The following is a 20,563-nucleotide window of genomic DNA, read 5'->3' on the forward strand; positions in this document are numbered from 1 at the left end:
TTAAAAACTGCACTTTTGAGTTAAAATATATATTTATAATTTTAATAAATGACAAATTAAAAAGGCATGAACATTTTTTTTGTATCGAAAAAATATCAAACCGTGACACCAAAGTATCAAACCGAACCGTGAATTTTGTGTATCGTTGCACCCCTAATATATATATATATATATATATATACTGCAAATTAGAAGGTGTTGTAATAGTTAAATATATGAGCTGAAGAAAAAAGGTTGCCTTGAAATTATAATTTAAAAAAAATGATCATTACACCCCGAACAGCACGTTATCTTAATGAAACACTGTTTTTTGAGCTTTGCATTTAATCTTAATTTTGTTGATTTTAGTCTAAAGTAACCAGAAAAATCAATCTCCAATACAAACTGTTCACTTTTTTTTCCCATTCGCAGATTTTTTTTCCATTTGATCTTTTGACTTTTGACTTCATTAGCCACATATGTGGTTAACAACATTAACCACATATGTTGAAAAATGCTTAGAATGGAGTAACATCCTCTTTGTCAAGCATCCTATTGATTGACTTTGTAAGGTATACCTTGGTAAGACCAGGTTGAAATCATTTTTGCCCTAAGAAGTGTTTTAATTATTCATGGCATAGATTCAACAGGTAATTAAAATGTGAGATTTTGGCCCACATTAGCATGATAGCGTTGCACAATTGTTACAGATTTGTCAAAACTGTATCCATGATGCACACCAGCTGGCAACTGAGAGATGCCAGTAACTTTCACAACATAGCAATACTTCACATCCTAGGAAGGAGACAGTCTTTCACAACTCATGATCTCAACTTCAAGACTAATTATCATCTTTAAACTACTGCTGCAGAAATTAAGCCATCAAGGCAAAAATGTAAAAGCTCCAACAACAGTGAAACAAACTTTCAGTGCTGCACAGGTAAACCTGATTGATAGTATGAATAATGTGTATGATTTCAGTTAGAGTTAAGGGTGGATGGTGGATGTTATATTGAAAAAAAAAACTTAATGTAACTTTTAGATAGCAAATAGATACAGTAGCTTTCATCTCTCAGTGTTTGAAATTTAGCTAAAGTAGGGTACACATCAACCCAGGTCACTGTGCTAGGACAGAACAGAGACAGATAACCGTTATGCTTTAGGTTAGTGGCATTTTGCTGCAGGGGAGAAGCTGCAGGGTCACTGGCACTTATTGACTGCTTTTGATGTATGAAGATTGCAGGAAATTCATTGTGGAGCACTGCCCCCCGAGAAAGAAAGTCATTGACACATTAGCAATGAATGCATCATCCTAGATGACCTGACTAAAAAGATGACCTGCAGCGTACAGTATGCGGAATGAAAAATCTAAATATCGATCACACGTTCTGTCATGGTACTGTCCAGGGGCGGATCCACTGTGGTGGCATGCCACCCCAAAATAATCTCTTGCCACCCCTCGTCCCACAATAGTTTTGCATATGACAATGTTGTTTATTAAAATAAGATAGCATTAATACTTTGAGCCTACGTACAAATAACACTGAACATAAACTTTTAAACTAAATGGTAATGTTAAAAATAGCATTTTCTAAGGACAGCGCAAAAAAAAAAAGTACCATGTCAACCAATCAAAAAATGATATGGCAACACATGGGTGTTGGTTGCTTAGGAGGCGGGGAAAGAAAGATGTGAGAGATTAATGACATTTAGTGTGATTGGAGTGTATAGTTAGTGTAGTTAGGGAATAGTGTAATCGTTTGTTTTGCTTTGTGTGTCAAAAAATTAAGGGCATTAGTGAATGTCACAGTTGCTAGCAAAAAAACACCAAAGGCAGATTGCACTGTAAACACTGTTTCCAGGTAGAAAACAGGAGGAGCGATACACCTCCAGTTGTTAGCCAGCAGGTTTTAGATGTTCTCCTCTTAACCCACTATACCCCAATATTTCTTTACTGGAATATTCCAGATTCCTGAAAACCTCGAAAAGAAAAATTAACCTTCTTAAATCCCGACATTTAACTAGAAATTAAAACTATTGAAAAGTTATGTTAGTATGAATATCAAATTGCTCTTTTAAACTGCTCATGACCATTTAAGTCTATTACATTCAAATTTTTTAATCTCTTTCTTTTCTTCTTTTTCATCTGCATCCTCTACCACTGTTCATTTTGCACTCATCTCTGCCTAATCCTCTTTCTTCTCACCTGAAGCATCATCCCTTCAACTGAAGTCAAGGCTCTAGCATAAGAAAACATTTTATTCATTCCAGATATTGTCACAGTTACTCATTGTGAGTAGATTAGATATTTCACCCTCCAGTCCCTGGACATCTGCCGGTGAGCTGGTTACAGCAACAGCTGGTTATGAGCTAACATTGTGCTTGAGTGTTATAAACCCCATATTTCCCTGTGATAAACAGATTGATTGCATTCTCACATCATATGGGAGGTTTTTTGTTAATTAGATTCACTCCAAAGAAAGTTTCAGTACCACTGGCTAACAGCAGCTAACAACAACAATAACAGCAGCACTTCCCAATGGAGAAGTTTAGAGTATCCTCGAGAACTGACTTCAGTATTACTGTCATTATTGACTCATTGTGAGAGAAGTCCAGTATGGGTCAAAGTTATAGAGCCTGCTCAAGATTAAATAGACACTCAGCTGGCGTTCATAGCAAGTATAAAGTGGTCTGGTGGAAAACATCCATGTCTGAAACGACTTGGGGGTAAAAATGGAAAATCTTGGTTACTGACAAATATGAAACATTTTTAATTCCTGATTTATTGTTAAATATTGACATTATTTAAGCATAAAATGTAGAGTGTTAAACAATGTAGGGTCCATATATATATATATATATATATAAATACTGTGCAGGGGCTTGATGATGGCTCCTCCTCTTCCTCCTCTTCCTTGGGTTTCTGCTGCCTGAGGCGTTCACTGAGCACGCGGTTGGTCATGGCCATTTTCCTGATGTACTTGTGGATGCTCGTTGTTACAGGGATATATGCCGTGATGGTTTATCAGGGTGCAAACTACAGGGAAGCAGGGGGGATAGTGAGTCCTTTTAAGAATAACATGGTTTGTTAAATTTTTCAGTTCGTTGTTTTTCTTTCTTTGGATATTCATTATCATGGATCATGCATAAAATTAGGCGTGTACTGATGTATGATTCATGCAGGAGAGTGTTTCATAACTAATTCCCTTTAATAAATATAGGAATGCATTATGTTTGTGCCAAGCCTGGTTACCACCTTTGTAAAATAGAAAAATATGAGTTTGACTGAATGGATCTAACAAGAAGCAGATGACTTGTACTTCAGTAGACAAAGACAGTCCCAAAGGAGGCTGGATTTGTTAAACGATCTTAAAAGTTCAAACGTTCAGCAGCAAAATCAGCCTCTGTCCTCACAGAGCTCCACACCTCCATAACGCAAAATCCACAGCAGGTGTTTAGGACTTATTTTATTTGGTTCTCTTACTTTTCCTCAGCAATAAAGGACCAGTACAACATTTCTGAAGGATTTAGATTTTATTCATCATTCTTCTGTGAATGTGTATATGAGTAAAAAAAAAAGTTCTATCTTGTCAGCTGCAGATGATTTAGGATGAAAGATCTCAGATTAAGGAGTGCACTGTTGATCAACACTTGAGGCTGTACTTCAGTTAGCCTGTAAAGCCTGAACCAACTAAAACATTGAAATGTCTTTGAAACTGGAGTGTCTATTGAACCTGACAAATGAAAAATATTTAAATACAGGTTTGTCTATATGAGTTTTAATTTGTATCATTCTGCCAAATCCAGCATTTGTGATTTTTTTAGGTTTTTCTGATGATAATTAGGTTTTGCAAAACTTGGGTATTAATAATGATGCATATTTGGCATTACAGGGTAATAGAAGATATTGCACTCTGTGGTGGGGTTGGGTGGACTGTCCTGGGCTCTGTGGGGCCGGGAGGCGCTGCTGCGCTGGGCCCCGGTCTGGATGGGCCTGGGCCCCCTTTCCCTGGTGGGTCGCGGAGTATGGGGGTGCCTACTGGGGTCAGCGGGGGAGCTGGCCCCAGGGAGGGGTCACTTGCCCCTCCCTTCCTTCCCTCCCCATCTCCAGCTGCCTCCCTCTTCCCGCTCCACCACAACCACCCACACATGCAGGACCTTGGAGTAGGGGTATGTCACCAGGGTGCAGAGGAGGCCACCCCCCCCCCCCCCCCCGTCCCCTTCTGGCTGCCTCTGCCTCAATTTTATCCCACAACTTAGACATTCACATTACTCACACTCTCATTACACATACATATAGGATCCTGGGGGTGGGCACGATACACGGAATCCAAAGTACCATCAGGGTGTACACCCTGGCCGCCACCTCTGGCGTCGTTGCCCACCTTGCAATGTTAAATACACGTAGACATTGAGGGCCAGCAGGAGGGACCATGCGCTTACCTGCTGCTCTCTGGCAGGTAGCTCCATGCCCTCCTGGGTTTTAAATGCACCTTAGAACACATATGCATCAACACTACAATGAGCGGGTGGAGGGAGGTTTGGAGTCTTCTCTCACCCCCATTCTCTGCGACCTGCTGGAGCGGGGGGGCTAGGAGGAGGAGTTGGCCGTCCGACTGCGGTCTGGAGTGTGGGGCCTCCCTGCTGCTGCGGAGTCGGGGCGGTCTGCCTCCCCCCACCGCAGAGAAAAGGGTAACACCACCTGGGTCTGGGTGCAGTTCCCCCCCTCCAGGGGCAAGGGTACCTAGACCCGGGGCTTAGAGTACGCTTGGGGAGTGTGATCGTGTGTACAGCGTCTCTTTATGTCTGTCTCCACGTTGGTTGAGTGTGGAGTAAGTGTATATGAGAGCATGAGGGTGGGAATGGATGTTTGTATATGTGTGTGCCTGTATTTCTGTGTCTATATGTCAGGTTGGGTGTCAGGCGCCACCTCTCTGGGGACATCTTAGGCCCTCCAAGGTATGGAGGCCTATCTCCCCCTACCACCACTTCCCCTGCCGGTGGCGGACTCCCTCAGACATCGGTGCGTTGGTGGTTCTTTGTGTCCGGGGGTGGGCGTCCAGGTACACACCGGCTCACTCCTTGGCGGCCGCTTATCGGGGCCTGGAGCCTGGGGCTTGCTCGGGCCACTTCGGAGGTGGGGTGCCCCCGGCCTCTCGGCCTGGGGCTCGGTCACTCAGGCACGGCTGGCTGCCAACGGAGCTCACGGGCGCGTCACTGCAACTCCCCCTGGCTTCTGCTCCGCGGCTGCTGAGTGAGCCCTCATCTGGGACTCTCCTCAGCTCTTTCTGGGACAGTGGCGCGGCTGCCCCTCTGTTGGTCTTCCTTGGTCTCTTGTGTTCTGGGGGCCTCTGGATGTCTGGAGTTTTGATCTCCTCCATACCTGCTTCATGCCCTGGAGGACGGGGCTGTGCCCCCCCCCCCCCCCCCCCCCCACACACACACACACACACACACCCTCTAGCAGATCATTACATGAAGGAACCTTTTAAAAAAACAAAAAACAAACGCGTCCATGCTCACAGGTGTACACACGGGTGATCACACCCACAAACTACACCCTTTTTGGCTCCTACCTCAAAGCACACTGTGTTCTGTTGATCTTATGTGCTGCACAATAATGTTTAATATTTAGTATTTACTTTCATATTTCCATATATCATTGTGATGTTGTTTATTCTATTACTCTTGTTCTCTTCTGCTTGTTTTCTTTTTTCTTTCTCAGCAGGTGATCCAGGTGATTGATATATGCATTTTTTTTTCTCTGCCCGTTCTGTTGGTTTTTGTCTTTTGCCCTTCTCCCCCATCCCTCTTCTCAGCTGTTTCTCTTTCCCTCTTTCTTTCTCCCCTTCTTTCCCCCAGTCAAGTCTGTCCCGTATTCAGTAAGTGAAAATAAAATAAACAATAAAAGGTGAATCAAATGGACCATTATGGCAAGGCTGGGATGGTCAATTTGGTAAAGTAAATCCGTTGGGCATCTTTCTTTGCCTTTAGACAACAATTCTGATGGCAAAAGAGCCAAACGGGACAGGCAAAAAGAAAAAAAAAAAAAAGAAGATATTGCACTGTGTGTTTCTACTATGAAAAGAATTGACATCAGTCCATCTCAGTTAAGATGAATATCCTAGCTTCAGCTTCACAGACGAGCAGTCATCACTGATCATTCTGATAATGTTTGTTTATTCAGTATCCACCTCAGCTGGGTCACCTTCATGCCTGAGGAGTAAACAAGCTATTTTTTCATGTTTATTCATCGTTTTTGGATTTCTCAGGGTAACAGGTTAAACTGGCCCATTATCTCTTGATGTTTTGATAATGTAATAATAACTTCATTTAAAAAAGATCCATAAGCATTATCGACTTTGCTTTTTAATTCAGCCTAATCCACTTTACTACTTTACATCATCAAGTTGAAAACTTGTTTTCATATAACTTACCACCGTGAGGTCAGCAGGTCATGGTCTTAACAATCTTTTGTTAATTGTTAAATCTTGTGGTGATGAGACGGCTTACAGGGAGGAGGTCAGCGCCCTGACCCACTGGTGTCAAGACAACCATCTCACCCTCAACGTCGCAAAGACAAAGGAGTTGATAGTGGACTTCCGGAGGTGCAGAGAAGTGCACGCCCCCATCACCATCAACGGCGCTGCTGTGGAGAGAGTGAGCAGCTTCCGGTTCCTTGGTGTACATCTGGCTGAGGATCTTACGTGGTCAGTACACACAAACAAAACAGTGAAGAAGGCGCAGCAGCGCCTCTTCTTTCTCAGGAGACTGAAAAGATTCGGCATGAGCCCCCGTATCCTCAGGACCTTCTATCACTGTGCCATTGAGAGCATCCTCACTGGATGCATCACCACCTGGTATGGCAACCGCACCGCCTACAACTGCAAAGCTCTCCAGCGAGTAGTGCGGTGCTCTGAACGGATAATTGGAGGTGAGCTTCCCTCCCTCCAAGACATCTACAGGAAGCGGTGCCTGAGGAAAGCGGGGAGGATCATCAAGGACTCCAGTCACCCCAGCCATAAACTGTTCAGACTACTTCCATCAGGAAGGAGGTTCTGCAGCATCCGGTCCCGTACCAGCAGACTGAGAGACAGCTTCTTCCACCAGGCCATCAGACTGCTGAACACGTCATAGACACCTCACCTCCACTACTGGAACTTCAACATTATGCACTCCATACTGTACAGTAATGCCACTGTTTTGCACATGTCTCAACTCTGTATATTTTTATATATTTTATTTATTGCTTACTCTATTTAATTTGTAAAATATGTGTACACACACATACACACACACACACACACACGTAGAAAAATATTTAGTATACACATCCAGAAATGCATATACTATTATATATTGTACATATATTTATTAGTTCAGATGTAGCCATTCTTGTATTTTGCTTGTTTACGTTATTGTATTTTGCACAACTCTGTTGCTTGTGAAGCTCGCACACAAGAATTTCACTCGCGTGTACTGTACCAATGTACCTGCACATGTGATGTGACAATAAAAGTGATTTGATTTGATTTAATTGTTGCCAGGGGAACAGTGAATACCACAATTAAAGAAGTATTAAAAGATTCAGATGAATAATCTTTCAGTCTTTATCTTGCACACTGTTTTCTGGACATTATTCACACAGTGTGTACAGGCTTGACTTCTCCTTGCTGGGTCAGTTCACTTATTCTAAAAGTCTGTTAACAGTATTTATTTTCCAAAGACAGCTTTTTGAAAGTGTTTCTCAGTACATGGAGCACACATGAAGTTGGCTTCAGACAACTCCATCTGTGATCACTGCTGCTTTAGCTCTCAGACAGAAGAAATTCTGAACATTGCTTGTTTGTTTTTTCCAACGTTCTGGTTTTAGGTTTATGTCCATCATAGGTTTTTGTGCCAGCTAAGAGGCACTTTCCTCAAGCATGTGGCCTCAAAAAGCTTTTTGCTTTCCATTGGCTATTTACTTTTTGGTTGACTTCTCATGAACCTGATTTTTTCATGCACTGCACTTGCTTTAGGTCCAGAAATTGGTGTCAAGGACAGCAAAGACATTCGTTAACCACTTTCTTTCAACAAGTCAAAAGGAACAAGTTGTTTTTCGTGCCAAGTGAATGTGAAATACTGTTAGATTCAAAAAGTGCTACCATGACTTTGAATCAGAGAATTACTCTTACTCATTTCTAAGACACATGCACTGTTTTACTTTTTCTGTTTTGATGTATTGTGCGTCTCGTTTGTGGTTCAACCAGGCTACTGAAAATACAGTCACATGAAAAAGAGTTTCACCTTGCCTTGGTTTTCTTAAAAGAGATAATGATGCAATCACATGACGAGGGATGTGTCACCCTGCCAAGACCTCTTGCCCCTCTTTTGCCCCCCATATAAGACTTTCTAGACCTGCCACTGCTTCAGTTTATTGAGGCATTCAAGTATTTATAGTTGTCATTTTTTGTAACCCAAGGATAAAAAAATAAATATTATTCACCTGGTTGAAGTGATGAGGTCCTGCCTCTGGACTATAACCATTGCAACACCTGAATTCTTTTCTTTTTCAGCCATTCTGTTGTAACTTTGCTGCTGTGCTTCGGATCATTGTGCTGGTCCATGGCCCACTTTCAGGCAAGCTTTAGCGGTTGGGCAGACAGCCTCCAATTTGACTCTAGAACAGGTTGGTAAACAGAGATGTTCATTATTGACTCAGTGTAAGGTGTAGAGTTCTTTTGCCTGGAGAACAAGGCCAATTTCCAGTTAACTTTACCACTATGTGCCACGATGATCAATTTAAAGATTGATCTCTCCAGTTCTTGTATATTCAGCTTAGTACAAGACAACCAATGCCTTAATGAAATACAGTGAAAGGACATATTTAATCAGTGGCAGCAGGAGCAAGGTTGTTTTTAGGATCAGTTTTTTAGAGCCGCGCCCAAGTATCTTAGCAGTTACAGTACTATACTATACACTGGAATTGCACATATTAAGAAAAACTGAAGCTTATGCTCCCAAACTATTAGATCCTTTAACAAGTAGCAAATTGTAAAAGCTAGATATGGACAATAACTCCCTCCAAAAAAACTTCTTATACATTGTGTAATATATATTTGGTGTACATATATATATATATATTAGGGGTGCAACGATACACAAAATTCACGTTTCGGTTCGGTTTGATACTTTGGTGTCACAGTTCAATATTTTTTTGATACAAAAAAATGTTCATGCTTTTTTAATTTGTCATTTATTAAAATTCTAAATATATATTTTAACTCAAACGTACAGTTTTTAAATTTAATGTTGCTGAAACAACAAAGGGATAAAATAATAAATCTATCTGATCAAGAAATCACTCATGAGTTGGGTAAAGTTTGTAGCATGCGTACTTGTTGTTTTTGTCTGCTTCCACTTGTCTTTGCACTAGGATGATGAACACGGCAAATCTCCGTTAACGAGCTACCGCGGATCGCCCCGTGCGTGGGGCTGGACAGTGTCAACACGTTAACGAGCAAACTGCGCTAATGCAGTAGTTCCCACCCATGTAATTGAGCATTGCGTGGCACATCCGACATACTGTTTTACTTTTGTCCATGACGCACTTACCTTTAGGGTCATACTTCACATGAAGACCAAAATAGTTCCAAAGGCCAGATCTGAATGAGGGTGGGGGAGATTCAATTTGCCATGTTGCAATGAGCTTAGCTTCTGTCTTGCTAGCTTGCGCAGTGCTCAGTGGATCTGCGCTCGACAGTGCAGCCTAGGCGGAGTAGTCGAATGCAGATCCACTGAGCTCTCAACACAGACAGCATCATCAGAAAAAATGTTGATCAAATAAATTAAAAATGTATTGTTCGATACATATGCGTACCGAACCGAAAGCACTGTATCAAACGGTTCAATATCGATACGAGTATCGTTGCACCCCTAATATATATATATATATATATATAAAAATTCCCCACTTGCCCCTGTGGACGGTCAATCCTTCAAGGTCGGGTCCTCTACCAGAGGCCTGGTAGCTTGAGGGTCCTGCGCAGTATCTTAGCTGTTCCTAGGACTGCGCTCTTCTGGACAGAGATCTTCGCTGTTGTTCCCGGGATCTGCTGGAGCCACTCGCCTAGCTTGGGAGTCACTGCACCTAGTGCTCTGATTACCACTGGGACCACCATCACTTCCACCCTCCTTTCTCTTCTCTGAGCCCTTGGTATTTCTCAAGCTTCTCGTGTTCCTTCTTCCTGATGTTGCTGTCAATCAGAACCGCTACATCGATCACTACAGCCGTCTTCTCATGTTCTGCTAGCATCTTACACCCTGCTGTTATGTGCTGGATTGTCTCTGAAGCATCTTTACACAGCCTGCACCTGGGGTCTTGCCTGGTGTGATAGACGCCAGCCTCTATGGATCTTGTACTCAGAGCTTGTTCTCAATGGATCTGTTCCTGTGCTGCCATGATTAGTGCCTCTGTGCTGTTTTTCAGTCCAGCTTTGTCCAGCCACTGGTAGGATTTCTGGATATCAGCCACCTTCTCTATCTGCCGGTGGTACATACTGTGCAGGGGCCTGTCCTTCCATGATGGTTCCTCGCCTTCCTCCACTTTCTTGGGTTTCTGCTGCCTGAGATATTCACTGAGCACGCTGTCAGTTGGGGCCATCTTCGTGATGTATTCATGGATGTTCCTTGTCTCATCCTGGACTGTGGTGCTGACACTCACCAGTCCCCGGCCCCCTTCCTTCCGCTTAGCGTAAAGCCTCAGGGTGCTGGACTTGGGGTGAAACCCTCCATGCATGGTGAGGAGCTTTCTTGTCTTTATGTCAGTGGCTTCTATCTCCTCCTTTGGCCAGCCTAGTACTCCAGCAGGGTACGTGATTATGGGCAGGGCGTAGGTGTTCATAGTCCCAATCTTGTTCTTACCATTCAGCTGACTCCTCAGGACTTGCCTGACCCTCTGCAGGTAATTGGTGGTTGCAGCTTTCCTAGCGGCCTCTTCATGGTTCCCATTCGCCTGCGGGATCCCCAGGTACTTGTAACTGTCCTCTATGTCTGCAATGTTGCCTTCTGGTAGTTCAATCCCCTCAGTTCTGACTACCTTCCCTCTCTTTGTTACCATCCGACTACACTTCTCCAGCCCGAACGACATTCCAATGTCATTACTGTATATCCTGGTAGTGTGGATCAGTGAATCAATGTCTCGTTCACTCTTGGAATACAGCTTGATGTCATCCATGTACAGGAGGTGGCAGACAACTGCTCCGTTCCATAGCCAGTATCTGTAGCCAGTCTTGTCAATGATCTCACTGAGGGGGTTCAGGCCTATGCAGAACAGCAGTGGGGACAGAGCATATCCTTGATAGATCCCGCACTTGAATGTTGACTCGTGCTATGGGCTTGAGGTTGGCCTCCAGTGTTGTCCGCCACATCCCCATTGAGTTCCTGATGAAGGCTCTCAGGGTCCTGTTGATCTTATATAGTTCTAGGCATTGATCCAGGAGTGGGGCATTGAGCCATAGGCCTTCTTGTAATCAATCCAGGCAGTGCACAGGTTGGTCAGTCTGGTCCTGCAGTCTCGGCTGACCTCTTGGTCTGCCAGTAGCTGGTGTTTTGCGCCTCTGGTATTCTTGCCCATCCCTTTCTGTGCCTCGCTCATGTATTGACCCATGTGCCTGTTCATCTTAGCCGCTATGATGCCTGACAGGAGCTTTCACGTGGTGCTGAGGCAGGTTATTGGTCGATAGTCGGAGGGGACCGGTCCCTTCTGGGGGTCCTTGAGGATCAGAACTGTCCGGCCTTCGGTTAGCCATTCCGGGTGTCCCTCGTCAACTAGCAGCTGGTTCATTTGTACAGTTTCCTGTACTTCTTAGGCACCTTCCTCATCGCGCCCTTCTGCAACTCCGATAGTTGGCTAACCTCCCTCCGTGCTACCTTGATCTTAGCCTCTAGCCTCCTTCTCCATGGAGGATACAGCCCCTTGTGGCTGTTCAACCTAACTGATCACTGCTGCCGTATTGTAGATCAGCTTGTTAGTGTCGGCAATCGTGGCTGTAGGTATCGTCCGTAGTGCTGCATTAACATCATATATATATATATATATATATATATGAAGCATATATGTTAGTTCACTGGTTGAAAACTATACTGAGGCAAAAATACAGCATGTTTTCTCAAACAGAGAGCTGCAAAACCACATTTCATCATATAATATGTATCTCCAGAAAGTCACGCACGAAAACACTCACAGGCTCACAAGTTTGTTTATGTGATTCCAAGAGTTTTACAGTGAGGATGAAGGGGACACCCATTAACTTACCCCACTCTTGTCTTACATATCCACTGCTCAAGTGGGTAATGAAGGGCTGCACTCGGTGTCCAACCCTCTGTAAGAGCCCTTCAGCATTTACTGGGGTGCGGCAGTGGTAATTGTTTTTGAAAGGCTTAATTCCAGGTGGATGATCCCGCTCAAGTGGAGCAACTTCCACTTTATTCCAGATGGTGCTGGCATGCTTTTTCACAACTTTTGTAAAAAAAAAAGAAAAAAGTTTGCAATCAAATTCCATCTGGATGGACAAAAACAGTTGGCCTGGAAAAAGCTCTGTCCCCAACAGAAGCACAAGCTCAGGCTCACACTGCTGGCCAAAAAACAGCAGCAGGAAACATGCTGTGATGCTGTCGATTGAAGTTGAGCTGGACAGGAAGGATGCCAGTTTTCACTAAATCAGATACACTGAACATAGAACAGCTTTACCATTGTACAAATGTAAAGGTTATTTCAAGTGAGTTTATTATTATTATTATTATTATTATTATTATTCATGATTGCATCTTTATACAGTTACAAGTTCAGAAAAAAACATTGTATGTATGTATTGTATGTATTCTATAATTTCATACAAGATGAGATACATGAAATATATTGCTTTTAAGAAATTTGTCATTTTTAGATCCCTGCCATTTTTAATATGTACAGTTTTAGTACAATGTGTACAAATTAGAAAAATAGTATCTAAAAACTGTTGTCAGGGAAACACCTTTCATGTGACATGAGAAGTTACTGATACATTTCATGACCCACCTATTAACACCTTTTGGTAAATGGAGAGTGAAAACACAGTTGAGATTTAACTGCAAAGTAAAAGGTTAAGTCATCTTCTAACACAGTGAAGGATGCTCCTTTAAGTCTGAATGTACTTGAAAAGTGACAGTACACTAGTAGTTATTAGTAGTTATTAGTCTGTGTACACTACCAGTTACAAGTTTGTACACACCTTCTCGTTTAATCGGTTTTCTCTATTTTCATGACTATTTGCACTGTTCAGATAAGTGAAGCAAGATTATTATTATTATTATTATTATTATTATTATTATTATTATTATGTGGAATTATGTAGCAAAGAATAAATTGCCAAATAACTTAGTGCACAGCTGACAGCGCTATTTGACAAATGTCAGAAATCATGCCATGGCAAGAACCAATCAGCTAAGTGGAGAGAAACAACAGTCCATCATCAAAGGAGCTTGAAAAGAAAAGCAACTGGACTTCTTTAAGTTTCTCTTCTTTAGATTTCTCTTTAAGAAACAGAGAAGTTCATGATTAAAGAAGCCCTGTCACTTTCCATGACCTGGATGGCTGAGAGCCTTCACAGACAGACAGTCCATCATTGCTTTAAGAACTGAAGGTCAGTCAGTCCACGCAGGCACCTGACCTAAACCCAGTGGTGATGGTTGGGATGAGATGGAGCGCAGAGTGAAGGAAATTTGGAGATAGTAGAAGTTTGAGGCAAGGCTGAGATTTTTTTGACATTTGCAGAGAAGGGATAGTGGAAATACTGGACAAAGGACATTGGATATGGAGCTGTAAGGCAGGAGGAAGGATGCTTACACTTCGTTTTTCTCTTTTCTCACCATCTTTCTACAGCATTGATCCAACCTTTTTAGTCTCTGTGTTAGAACCCATTAAAAACGTTTACAGCTGTTTTCTGTGTGCCTATGTGGTAGAATTTGAGGCAAAAATTATAAGAGGTCAATCACTATTAAGCTAGCTTAGCCCCTATATGCAAATATAAGTCTTAGCCATGTGGCTGTGGGTTGTATTAATCCTCTTCCTTTCAACCTGCCAGCAGCAGTTGTTTTTTTAAGTCAATGTAAAAAAAATTCTCCAAAGTTAAGAGAGTTTGATTTGAAAAAAAAATTGTGGCCCTGGCAATCTAAGGTGCAGCAAATTGCTTTGTAAAGTGGAGAAAATTGTAGGTGAATTAGAGCCAAGTTCAAGCTCAGACAGCACGATGATATAGTTGTACTAAGCATAAAAATTGCAACAAATGAAAACTACTTTAAATAAATTTGTATATATTTAACTTTTTATCCATATTATGGTCAAACGACATATATATTCTATGGGAATGAATGAATGCCCATGGGAGAGGTCTGTATCAGCAGCAAAAGATGTAAAACTTAAGGAAATAAAGTTAAAATTCAAGGATCTATGCCGTTCATTCAGTTGTTTCTAACCTGTCCAGTGGACCCGATTGGACTCTTTGCAGGGCCGATTTTAGCCTCTAAGCTTCATGTTTGACAACCCTCATCTACATGCTGTTCAGGTAACCTTGATTTTGTCACATTCTTCCTAAAAACACTACGACCACTTTAACCTATTAAGGAATTATTGTAAAGTGTGTGTTTGGCATGTGCACCGATGTGAGGCTTTTTAGAAAACTTGAATCAAATCAAATTAAGACATTTCCCTGCTGCTGCTTGTGCCAAGCTTTTGATATTGTATGCTTTCTCTTTAATATAATAGTAATGGCATTTGGCCCGTGGTACTTAAAGCACCAAAGATGGATAAATAGCACTAAAGGCCAGAGGGAAAATATGCAGATTTGATTATAGTGTGAACTGCATCTTTAAAAGCAAGCAGCAAAATAAAATGGAAAATGTGAAGTTATTGCTTTTTCTAAAATATGATTCACAAAGCATGTGCAAACTAAATGTTTCAATATACAATAAAAAAGGAGTTCAGTAAATAAAGTAAAGACTCCAGACATTTCAGAAAACATTAGTTTTCAGGTTGGTCGGGTTCATGTGTTATTTAGCAGCACTGAGCCTTTTTCCTGTTTCCACCTCTGGGCTCTCGCCTAAGTCACGGCAATTTTCTTGGTTCTGAACAGAATCTGTGCTTCTTTCCACAAGATCCAGAAGATCAACATTTTCTTTCTGCTGTCTCTGGTTACTCTTTGTGTCTTTGGAGTTCAAATCAGAATCTCGTGTATGTAACGTGAGGCTGTTCAGGCTTAGTAAATGAGAAATGTTGATGAGCATTCGCTCACAAGGACGTTTCAGACAGAGCAGTAAAAAAAATGTTCTTTCTGTCCTTGTTTTTCTCTGTCAAATACTGAAACATCTTCGGAGAAAACATCACTGTGTTACAGGAAAAAGGTGTTTTGTCTCTTTGTCGTACTCCGTGGCTCTTAAGAGGCTCTAGTCTCCTGGCATACTTTTTTATCTGAGCGTGTGCAGAAATCCTGTGATGTCAGAAGAGAAAGCACAACTTTAATAATTACGATCCTATTCTGTGTGATTATCTTCTCGGGAGAACATCTTCTGCAGTCCACGCTGTAATTTTCTAAAGTTGATCTCTGGGACATTAATCGCTGCGAGGATGTTAAAAGTAACTTTTTTATTTAATCCTTGTAATGTCCTTTGGACAAAATCCTTGTATGGAAACATTTTTACACTGTGAAATAAGATCTCCAGGATATGACCTTAATCTTGTCAGTGCAACTTCATTTTTAATCATTGTAAGACAGTTGAACACAGCGTGAAGCCGTGGCTGGAAAAGTTTTGGCCTGTTTGATTTTTCCTCTTCTGGGTTTTGATCCCATCGTGCTTCAAATACTTCCATGAAGTGAATTCCAGTGAGCTTAAAAGTCAATATTGAGTATATCATTGGTATATGAATGTTTAGCATATTGCAATTCTTCAATAAGAAAGTAAAATAGCTTCTTCACAGCCATCCTTTCATTTCACTGGCTGCAGTGAAAAAGCAGCCTGTTGGGTTTATCTAGGCTGTAACACGAAACTACTAACTGCACGACAAACAAGGCAAGAAGGTGCTCTCTGTGCTTGTTTCTCCCGAGGGAAGTCAGCCAAAGTTGAGGAAACGATTTCTTCACCTGAACTCAACCAACTTCGACTGATTCCTTCGCTACAGCCCTTTTTATTGTCAGCAAGCAATCATTCATGAATATGCAATTACAAATACACGTGACAGTCTTAAGCTTAAGTCTTGTATCTGAGCAACATCAGTGTCTATATTCTGTGTGTGTGTGTTTCCAGCCATACTATACATAGACATTCGACCTTTCAATGAACTTAAACTGTGTGTATGAGGCATGCAGAAAAGTAGAAGTAAGCGTCTTGCTGAACTATAAAAACAGGAACTTGCAATAGGTCATATCTCAAATGCACATTTAAAGGTGTGATGTCTTGCACCTCTAAGAAACAGAACAATCTGGTTCCTAAAGCTATAATGGAAATTATAGCATCGAGGCTGCTTTCTCTCATCTCATGGTACACAAGTGCGCACAGAATCTTATCAGACCTAGTAAGGATATGATTTTTATCACCATACAAATGATTATATATTTCTAAGCATAAATGACAATATAAAAAATATCAATTCCAAAACAACCAATGCCCAAAGACAATCTTTGACAGAAGATTGTCTGAAGAGCTGCTGGAGTCGGGCTCTCTGAAGGCAAGAATGAATTCAATGGGATGGTTTAAGATTTTTGCACAATATTGTAACTTTGCAGGGGTTACAAGTCTGTGTTGTGTGCTCAACACTAAGCTATCTGAGTCACCTGGGGTCTGTTTCCAAAAAGCAAAACAGAAAGAAATTCAATATGTCCATGAGACATAAAGACAGACAATATTGACTTCTGTCAAAATCATATCTGTTTAAAATCAAATCTCCTCCAGGTAAGCACCCGTGTTTCCCTCAACAAATCTAAAAAGAAAAGAAATAGGAGATTCTGGGCAAAGAATAATGAATTGCCGACAAAAAAAAGTCATTATTGATGGGAAAAGTTTACTTTTAGCAAGCCTCTTGATCAATCAACCTCTGGCTTCTGCCTGTAGGCGTAAGCCTTCACGTTTATTTATCTTTTTTTATTTTTTACCAATTCAACTTCCCTTTTCACTCTCTTATTTTAACACAGAGCAGGTGCTCCTCACAAACGCCAGCAGTGTTTCCACAAGCCAATTCCCTGTTAATTTACTATACTCTGCAAAAGGGTAAAAGCTGCAAAAGGTCAGAGCCCGTATGTCTTGCATTCATTCTTCAAATCAAACCTCACAAACACACCTTTCCTGACCTTCATTTTAGATACAGTTTCCATAATTCACCGCATAACCCTGTGGCTCCCTGCCAGTGTTCATAGAGGGAATTTAATATGAAAGAAGAATGTTGCAACATTTCACTGAAGAGTCTGTGAGAGACACTTGATTTTACTAAAAACGTGAGCATTAATACGAGTTGTTGGCACCATGTGATGTCATATCTATATTTTTGTTTAATTTTTGCATCACACCAGATGTTTTGTGACTGTACCAATGAATGCATATTTATAAAATGACCACAGCTTTGCTGCCTTTTCACATTTATTCACTAGAAAGAGGAGTCACACAACTCCCTACCCTCTGCACGATCATAACCCTTCAGTCACTTGCTGTTTGCTGAGATAACAGTGATGTATGTGTGCATGCATGTGTGTGTGTGTGTCTGTCCACTGAAATATGTCTCCAATCATATTAATATCAAGTGAGAAGTGCTGAGGGCACCACCATGGTTATGACCTCCTTAACGCCGTCCTTTGTTTTATGGGCAATCTGCTCTGACAGATCATTAATAGAGAGAGAAGGGTGGAGGAGGTGGGGTAGGAGGGGAGAGAGCTGGGTTGGACAGCAGAGGAAAAGTGATGCAAGGATGGCAGAAGGAAAAAAGGAAAAGAAAAGAAAAAAAAGTACTCGCTGCTGTAATAATGTAGTTGTTACATGAGAAAGGACAATGTGGGTTTTTCCAAAAATCGTATATTTAAGCTACGCACTGGGTACACCTGTTCATCCTAAACATGATCAAGGAAATCTGCTGAAGTTCAAACCAACAGAATGAGGAATAAAGGTGGTTTAATTAGCTTTGAATGTGGCTAAATTAGTATTTTTGAAACTGCCGATCTGGGATTTTCTTACTACATCATCGCTAAGGTTTGCAGAGAATAGTCTGAAAACTAGCAAATATCCAATGCGTGACAGTTTTTCTGAGTAAAAATGTTTATGCCAGAGGTCAGAGGAGAATGGTCAGACTGCTTCAAGCTGACAGGAAGGCAGCACTAACTCAAATATTTGATTATTGGAGCAGAGCAGCAGATGGGTTACACTAGCAGAAGACCTCACCAGGTGCCACTCTGTGAGCTAAGAACAGGATGCTGAGCTGAGGCTACAGATTTCACAGGCTCACCAAGTGGAAAAGAAATGATTGGAAAACTGTTGCCTGGTCTTTGTTGCAGTATCTGTATATTTGCCCAGCTTATGTTTCTTGGGTCCGACGTTACAATCACTTTATGACATTGTATATTACTCCGCTAGAAGCAACCATCAGAAAATTGGTGCATTCTAGACACGAAGCTCAAAAGGTCTTAAACTGGTTTTCTAAACATGACAGTGAGTTCACTGTACTCAGCAGATAGATAGATAGATAGATAGATAGATAGATAGATAGATAGATAGATAGATAGATAGATAGATAGAATATAATCTCACAGCAAGCCACATTACTTAACCCTTTACAGCCGATCGGAGCGGGCACGCTCTGTTTTGCGTAACTATTTTTAAATCCCGGTAGCTCTGCAACCAAGTAAGCTAGCGCAATAATTTTTTTTGCATATGAAACTGGAGGAGTTGTACTTACATCTTATGCCATCAGCTTGTCCTAGGTCACAGTTTCCTTCCACATATAGCTTTGCAAAAACTGCATAAAAATCACTTGCAGCAACAAAAACATGATATTCCAGAAACACGCTTCGCCGTTTGTAACACTTCCTACTCCATCAGCGCGAACTATCACATGACCGCATGACCTGCCCGAAACCGGAAGTGACGTCATTTTGCGGAAATGTAGTTTTTTTACGATCGGGGCCTTATGAGCTTGTGTTTTACTTGTTATGTGTTTTAAAAAGTTATGTTTGACTTTATGACTTTCTGTGTCGTTTCTGGGATGCTTAAGACTCATATTGCACTGCTGGAAATAGTTTATTTTGATGCATATGCTGTTATTTTGCAAATTTGCACTATAATATTTATTTTCGTTTTTCCTGCAGTGTATATAAAAATTGGTGTATTTCAAAAATAAAACTATGAAGACACTCAAAATAAATTTCCTGTGGTGGGAAACTAGTTTGTGTAACTTTTTTGTATTTACAGTTTTGAGGGATAAGCCTCTTAAATTTCTCTAACTAGAAATATATGTTAAAAAAAACAAAAATCATTTTCAATTTTTTTGTAGTTTATTGCACTTTTTTGCAATTTATGTAATTACTATGCACCTAATGCAGACATATTATTAAAGTTTGGGCTATAATGGTTGTATTGATGTATAGCAACTTGAAATGCTCCCAAAAATGGCTCCACAGCATGTAAAAATATAATATAAGCTCTGGCGAACTTGGTTCTATGGTAGGTCTTAAAGGGTTAAATAACCCCATTAAAAATAGTTCAAAGCCCTCTGACCTCACAAAAATGGTCAATGGTCAGTGACTGAAATTTGCCAAGGTGAGACTGGGGAGAAGGCTATCAGCTGTAGCTAGGAATTCTGTGCCAGCATTGTTTTTCATGCTCCTGCCAAAGCGTTATTATGCAACTCATCATGGTTGTTTTTTGTTTGTTTTTTTTTGCTATGGGAAAGAATAATACTACTATACAGCTGACAAGACTGGTTCCAGTTTTTCTACTATGTGATTATTTTGTCTCAGTGTGTGTTATGAGAAGGTGTCCATGTGCAACAGCCTAGAGGAGGAAGACAGGACAGATGGACAAATGTTCTTCCCACATTAGCCAAATGTTAGCGAGACTGTTATTATACCTTTGACAGGCAAAATCTTACACACAAACCAAAGATGAAATACCCAAATGAAGGACAAAAGCAGCTAGAGGGTAAAGATGGACGATAAGTAGAGATGAAGACGCGGAAATAGAAAAAAATGGCAAGAGAAAAAATTGTGAGAGAAGGGCCAGAAGAAGAAATCTTTTCAGTAGAAATGATGACAGGAGAGCAAAGAGTCATGGAGGGTGTTTGAAACAAAAAGAAAAAGAGGGAAGTTAGTGACTAATAGAAGAAGAGGTGAAAGGGGAGACAGAGAATGGAGGATGGCGATGCTGGCAGGATGGAAGATGCATTGAGCACAGCAGTATTTCTCTCCAGTCGTTCCTGTTCACTGACTCTCTGGAAAATAGGATGAACGACTGGTCCAGTCAAGACAGGAGGGAAGAGACACAGATAGAGTGAAAATAACCCAAACTCGTAATGGAAAATGACTTCAACTGT

The 20,563-nt window shown here is 41.2% G+C and overlaps 1 long non-coding RNA gene across 1 annotated transcript; it reads right to left on the reverse strand.

Moving 5' to 3' along the window:
- Window positions 1-275: 275 nt before the first annotated feature.
- LOC113032844 (uncharacterized) lies at window positions 276-18,961 on the reverse strand. Its single transcript, XR_003273946.1, has 3 exons — window positions 18,932-18,961; window positions 8,468-8,641; window positions 276-3,016 (listed from the first exon to the last, which is right to left on the reverse strand). It is a non-coding gene; the product is annotated as an uncharacterized LOC113032844 (long non-coding RNA).
- Between the last annotated feature and the right edge of the window lie 1,602 nt (window positions 18,962-20,563).

Source organism: Astatotilapia calliptera, chromosome 2 (assembly GCF_900246225.1).
Source record: "Astatotilapia calliptera chromosome 2, fAstCal1.2, whole genome shotgun sequence".
Lineage (NCBI taxonomy): Eukaryota > Metazoa > Chordata > Actinopteri > Cichliformes > Cichlidae > Astatotilapia > Astatotilapia calliptera.